General features: G+C 42.0%; 1 pseudogene; it reads right to left on the bottom strand.

The window, feature by feature from the left end:
• Positions 1-3,846: 3,846 nt before the first annotated feature.
• On the bottom strand, positions 3,847-3,931 carry LOC116622936 (annotated as a pseudogene).
• Between the last annotated feature and the right edge of the window lie 1,864 nt (positions 3,932-5,795).

Genomic DNA, 5,795 nt, shown 5'->3' with positions numbered 1-5,795 from the left:
TGCCTGATTCTCCAAGGGTTTTACAGATAGGGATACTGAAGCCAGAGAGATTGCATGGTTTGCCCAAGGTCCCAGAGTTAATTAGGGACAGGTTAGGGACAGGAAGGGGAGAGAATCTAAGCCTCATCTTTCCAAGGACAAAATAGCGAAAAGAATCCAGTGATGGTATCTGGGCCCACCAACAACGTCTTTAATTCAACTCTTGACAGACTGGAGCAGACCCATCCCCTCCCACCCTCACCCTCTATACTGGCCCGAAAGTCAAGACCTTGTGCAAACCATGTCATTCCTCCTCTTGAAAATGAGCGTTTGGCCTGACTCAGACTCAATCAGCAAGGAAATTTCATAGTCCGTTATATATTAAAGACTGTTGTAAGGCTTTCAAAATTTTAGCTGGGTGCCATGGACTCAGAGCTGTATGGTGTATCTAAGGTCATAGATACATTGGCAGGGAGGTTCCTGTGGGACAGGTGCATGAAGCAGTTATGAGCTTTGCCTGTCTCTCTACGTGTGCAGCCTCCAAGCCTGACTCTCTGACCTCCCAGACTCTGAAAGCTATTTAATATTTTGAATAAACCCCTTAAGCTAGAGAGAGTGGATTCTAATGCTGACAACTAAAAACTTTGATGGAGTCAGAGTAGGATATGTTTAAAATTAACCCAATGATGTTGCCACAATTCCCAAACGGTTCAGAATCAATGTCTCAGAATATATTTTTCAAAGTTAAAAGGAACTCTTTCAAACTTTAGCAAAGTAAGAATGTTTTTAGGAGCACCTGGGTGGCTCAGTCAATCAAGCATCTGACTCTAGATCTTGGCTCAGGTCTCGATCTCAGGGTGGAGAGTTCAAAGAATGTTTTTGTTTCTTGCACATGTGCATTTACCTCTGAGAATGCCAACAATCTCTACCCTGAAGAATGTTTGTAGGCAAGGAATCTGTTGAAAGAGAGATTCCTACTTTGCAATGAGATTTTGAAAGTACATTTCTGGCTGTTTCTTCCACGGCATGTCTGAGAGCATCATCAGAAGATGCTGGGCACTGACCTATAAGAAGAACCTCAAAGTCAGACCTTTTCCTTCACTAGCCCCATCAATTCTTACTGTGAATTTTGTAATCGTGAGGCTGAAATACCAGCCTCATATACAATACACTCACTGTAATCAGAAATCTCCAGAAACCCAACACAGTGTTTTATAATCTGCACTGGCATGATGAAAACTACTTGGGGTTATCAGAAATCTCCCTAGAAGGGTAAAGGAATAGAAATGTCATTGAAAACAAAAATGTCACATGCATGAATATTTTATCAGACGTAAGTAAAAAAGTCTGCCCACTTCCTTCCATTATATTACAGACAATGGTAAGTATTATACAATTAGAGATGGTGCCATGAATTTCAGGTTTATTGAAATCTGGACAAAGTCCCTCTCTAGTGAAGTTTCAACTTACTTACACAAGAACTATTTAGAAACTCATAATTTCAGTCATATGTTAATATTTTATCTTACAATGAGGCTGTTTTTTTTTTTTAAAAAAATCTGTACTTCAGGTGGCACAGTCAGTTAAGCATCCAACTCCTGGTTTCAGCTCAGGTCAGGATCTCAGGGTCATGAGATCGGGCCTCGCATCGGGCTCCATGCTCAGTGTGGAGTCTGCTTGAGATTCTCTCTCTCTCCCTGCCTCTCCCACTTGCACTCTCTCTCTCTCTCTCTCGAATAAATAAATAAATCTTTAAACAAAAATCTGTACTTCAAAACCCTAAAGATTTGACATACAAAAAAACCTGTTAAAACTAATAAAGTCACCAAAGTTGCAGCAGGATACAAAATGAACATGCAAAAAACTGCTGTATTTCTATACACTAACAGTTTGAAAAGGAAAGTAAGAAAACAATTCCATTTACAACAATACCAAAAAGCATAAAATACTTAGGAATAAACCCAGCCAAAGACGTGAAAGACCTGTACACTGAAAACTACAAAACATTGCTGAAAGAAATGAAAGAAGACACAAATAAATATAAAGACATTCTGTGTTCATGGATAGGAAGAATTAATATTGTTAAGATGTCAATATTCCCTGAAGTAATTTACAGATTCAATGCAATTCCTACCAAAATCCCAACAGCATTTTTTGCAAGAATGGAAAAAAAATGCTATAATTCATATGGAAGCCCAAGGAAACTTAAATAGCCAAAACAATTTTCAAAAAGGACAAATCTTTTTTTTTTTTAAGATTTTATTTATTTATTTGACAGAGAAAGACACAGCGAGAGAGGGAACACAAGCAGGGAGAGTGAGAGAGGGAGAAGCAGGCTTCCTGATGAGCAGGGAGCCCGATGTGGGACTGGATCCCAGGACTCCAGGATCATGACCTGAGCCGAAGGCAGACTATTAACCACTGAGCCACCCAGGTGCCCCTCAAAAAGGACAAATCTTGAAAAAAGTGTGACAGACTCACATTTCCTGATTTCAAAACATATTACAAAACCACAGTAATGAAAACAGTGAGGTCTGGCATAAAGACAGATATATTACTGGAATAGAGAGCCCAGAAATAAACCCTAACTTCTATGGTCAAATGATCTTTGACAAGAGCACCAAGACCACTCAATGGAGAAAGGACAGACTCTTCAACAAACAGTGTTAGGAAAACTGGATACCCACGTGCAAAAGAATGAAGTTATACCTTTATACTACATAAAAAATAAACTCAAAATGGATTAAAGATTTAAAGGTAAAACCCAAAACTATAAGACTTTCAGAAGAAAACACAGGGGAAAAGCTTCCTGACATTGCATTTGGCAATAATTTCTTGAACATGACATACATACACACAGAAAAACAGGCAACAAAAGCAAAAAAATAGACAAATGGGACTACATCAAACTTAAAAGCCTTTCTGAATCAAAGGACACAATCGACAGAGTGAAAAGGCAACCTAATGAATGGGAGAACATATTTACAAATCATCTATCTGATAAGGAGTTAATATCCAGAATATATAAAAAACTCGTTACTCAGCAACAAAAAAAAATTAGATAACCTGATTTAAAAATGGGCAATGGACTTAAATAGACACTTTTCCAAAAGTGATACAAAAATGGCCAATAAGCATATTAAAAGATGTTCAACATCACGAGCTATCAGAGAAATACAAACTGAAACTACAACGAGATATCATCTCACACCCACTAGGATGACCATTATTTAAAAAAAAACAGAAAATAACAAGTGTTGGTGAGGATGGGGAGAAACTGAAACCCTTGTACACTGTCAGTAGCATTGTTAAATGATTTAACTCCTGTGGAAAACAATAGAGATTCCTCACAAAGTTTAAAATACTACTACCATATTATCCAGCCATCCCATTTCTGGGTATATATCCAAAAGGATTGAAATCAGAAATCCCCTCAGTATTGTCTGGAATGTAATACTTAAGCCCTTACCATAGAAGTCCATCTATTCCTGCCCTCCTGTCATCCCCTCACATGATAAGAATCCCTTGGGATTTCTGGAGCACCTGGGTGGCTCAGTCAGTTAAGCGTCTGCCTTTGGCTCATGATCTCAAGGTCCTGGGATTGGGGCTTCTCCCTCTCCCTCTGCCGCTCCCCTCCACTTGTGCTCTCTCTTGCTCTCTCTCTCAAATAAATAAATAAAATCTTTTTAAAAAAATCCTTTGGCGGGGCGCCTGGGTGGCTCAGTCGTTAAGCGTCTGCCTTCGGCTCAGGTCATGATCCCAGGGTCCTGGGATTGAGCCCCGCATCGGGCTCCCTGCTCTGCGGGAAGCCCGCTTCTCCCTCTCCCACTCCCCCTGCTTGTGTTCTCTCTCTCGCAGTGTCTCTCTGTCAAATAAATAAAATCTTTTCAATTAGCAATAATCGCGCCTCGGGTAAACCTCTTTGGCTACGATACTGCCACTGTGCAAAGCTATAAATAAATAAAATCTTAAAAAAAATCCCTTGGGATTTTCAGTCTTCACCCTGGAAATTCCTGCCTCTCTTTGTGGGAGTCAGAACCCTCTTGACATTGGAGAACACTGCAATCACCCCCAGTTTGCCACTAGACCACCAAGCCAGGAGAACAGTGCAGTTGATGGGACCACTTGTCCCCACTACAGCTGCCAAAGAAGGGGTGTAGACTAAGTCACATGATATGAAAAAGAACAAACCCAGTGGCCAGGCTCTTTGGACCCATCCACATGGCCACTTTACCAGGCTAAGCCTGTCCTCAGGAGGACTGCACTGAGACAAGTTCATTGGTGCCCCATACTCTAGACCTGGGAATACCAGTTCTTTAAAAAAAAATTATTGATGTATAGTTGACACACGTTGTTACATTAGTTTCAGGTGTACAACATAGTGGTCCACAACTCCATACGTTATGCTATGTCCACCACAAGTGTACCTACCATCGGTCACCACACAATGGGGAAGGTGGTGGAGGGACGGATAAAATGGGCAAAGGGGAGTGGGAGGTACAGGCTTCCAGTTCTGGAATGAGTAAGTCATGAGGATGAAAAGTACAGCACAGGGAGCACAGTCAATGGTAGTATAAAAATGTTGTATGGAAGACCACTTCTGATTCAAAGCTGCAACCAGCCCTGCTCTAGTCTTGCCCACCATTGCACACTAACCGCTTTGTAGGATCCTTGCTGCCATTCTCCACCTCCAGTGGGTACTCTGTGTCGCCTAGGTCCACTTCAATAGGTTTTAACTCCGAATCTCAGGAAGGCTTGGTGCTGACAGTACTTTGGCTTTCTTATGCTAATTTTTCCACCCCTCTGCCAGCAGCCTTCAAACTCGGTATATCATGAGTTTGGTGAAGAAGTAAGAAGGAAAACTGATCTGTCTGTTTTGTGGAAGGGGTGGGATGGAAGTAGGGTCAGGTAGAAATATCAAGGTGGGAATATTCACAGAATATTTTGTCTTTTTTTTTAAAGATTTTATTTATTTATTTGACACAGAGAGAGAGAGAGAGTGTGCACAAGCAGGCAGAGTGGGAGAGGGAGAAGCAGGCTCCCGGCTGAGCAGGGAGCCCGATGCGGGGCTCGATCCCAGCACCCTGGGATCACGACCCGAGCCGAAGGCAGATGCTTAACGACTGAGCCACCCAGGTGTCCCTTCACAGAATACTCCTCACCACAGTTTTATTCCCAGCTAGCTGGTTTACCGACTCTGAAAAGCCCAATGATCTTCCTTCAGTACTCCAATCTTTCTCATCCCTATGTTTCTTTCTGGATCTCTAGTTCTGTCTTTGAAGATATCCTGTAAGTGTTCACTGGGTTGAATTGCAGGTAAGGTTGGAGAGACAAGGGTTATTTCCAACTTCCTCAGCTTCAGATCAACTGTCAATGTATTTTAATAAGGCACAATTACCCCTCAAGGCAGTGGAAGATGGGTTCATTCCAGATTTGGCAGTGAGGAGTCACCCTAAGCCTTAAAGGTCATCACCTCCCAGAATTCCTTGCCTGGATCTTAGTAGAGAATGTGCTCCATTTTGGAGAAGACGTAGCCATAACCAGAAAAGGTGTGTGTGTGCGTGCGTGTGTGCGTGTGTGTGTGTGTGTGTGTGTATGTGTGTCTTGTGGGTGGAGTCACATAACTCTGCTGTGGGCAGGAAGGAAAATGTAGAGGCTGAGAACCAGGATAGGGATGGAATGACCTTGGGTGGCCTCCAGGTGCAGAAGAACCAGTTCTGAGATCTTCACAGGGCAGGTCAAGGACAGCTTGACACTGGCTTATACCTTAGACCTTCATGGAAGACAGCAGACATTTTCCTGAAAAACAGCTTACC

The sequence above is a fragment of the Phoca vitulina genome, unplaced genomic scaffold (genome assembly GCF_004348235.1).
Source record: "Phoca vitulina isolate PV1807 unplaced genomic scaffold, GSC_HSeal_1.0 scaffold55, whole genome shotgun sequence".
In the NCBI taxonomy this organism is placed as follows: domain Eukaryota; kingdom Metazoa; phylum Chordata; class Mammalia; order Carnivora; family Phocidae; genus Phoca; species Phoca vitulina.
This window is presented reverse-complemented; position numbering and strand designations above follow the sequence as displayed.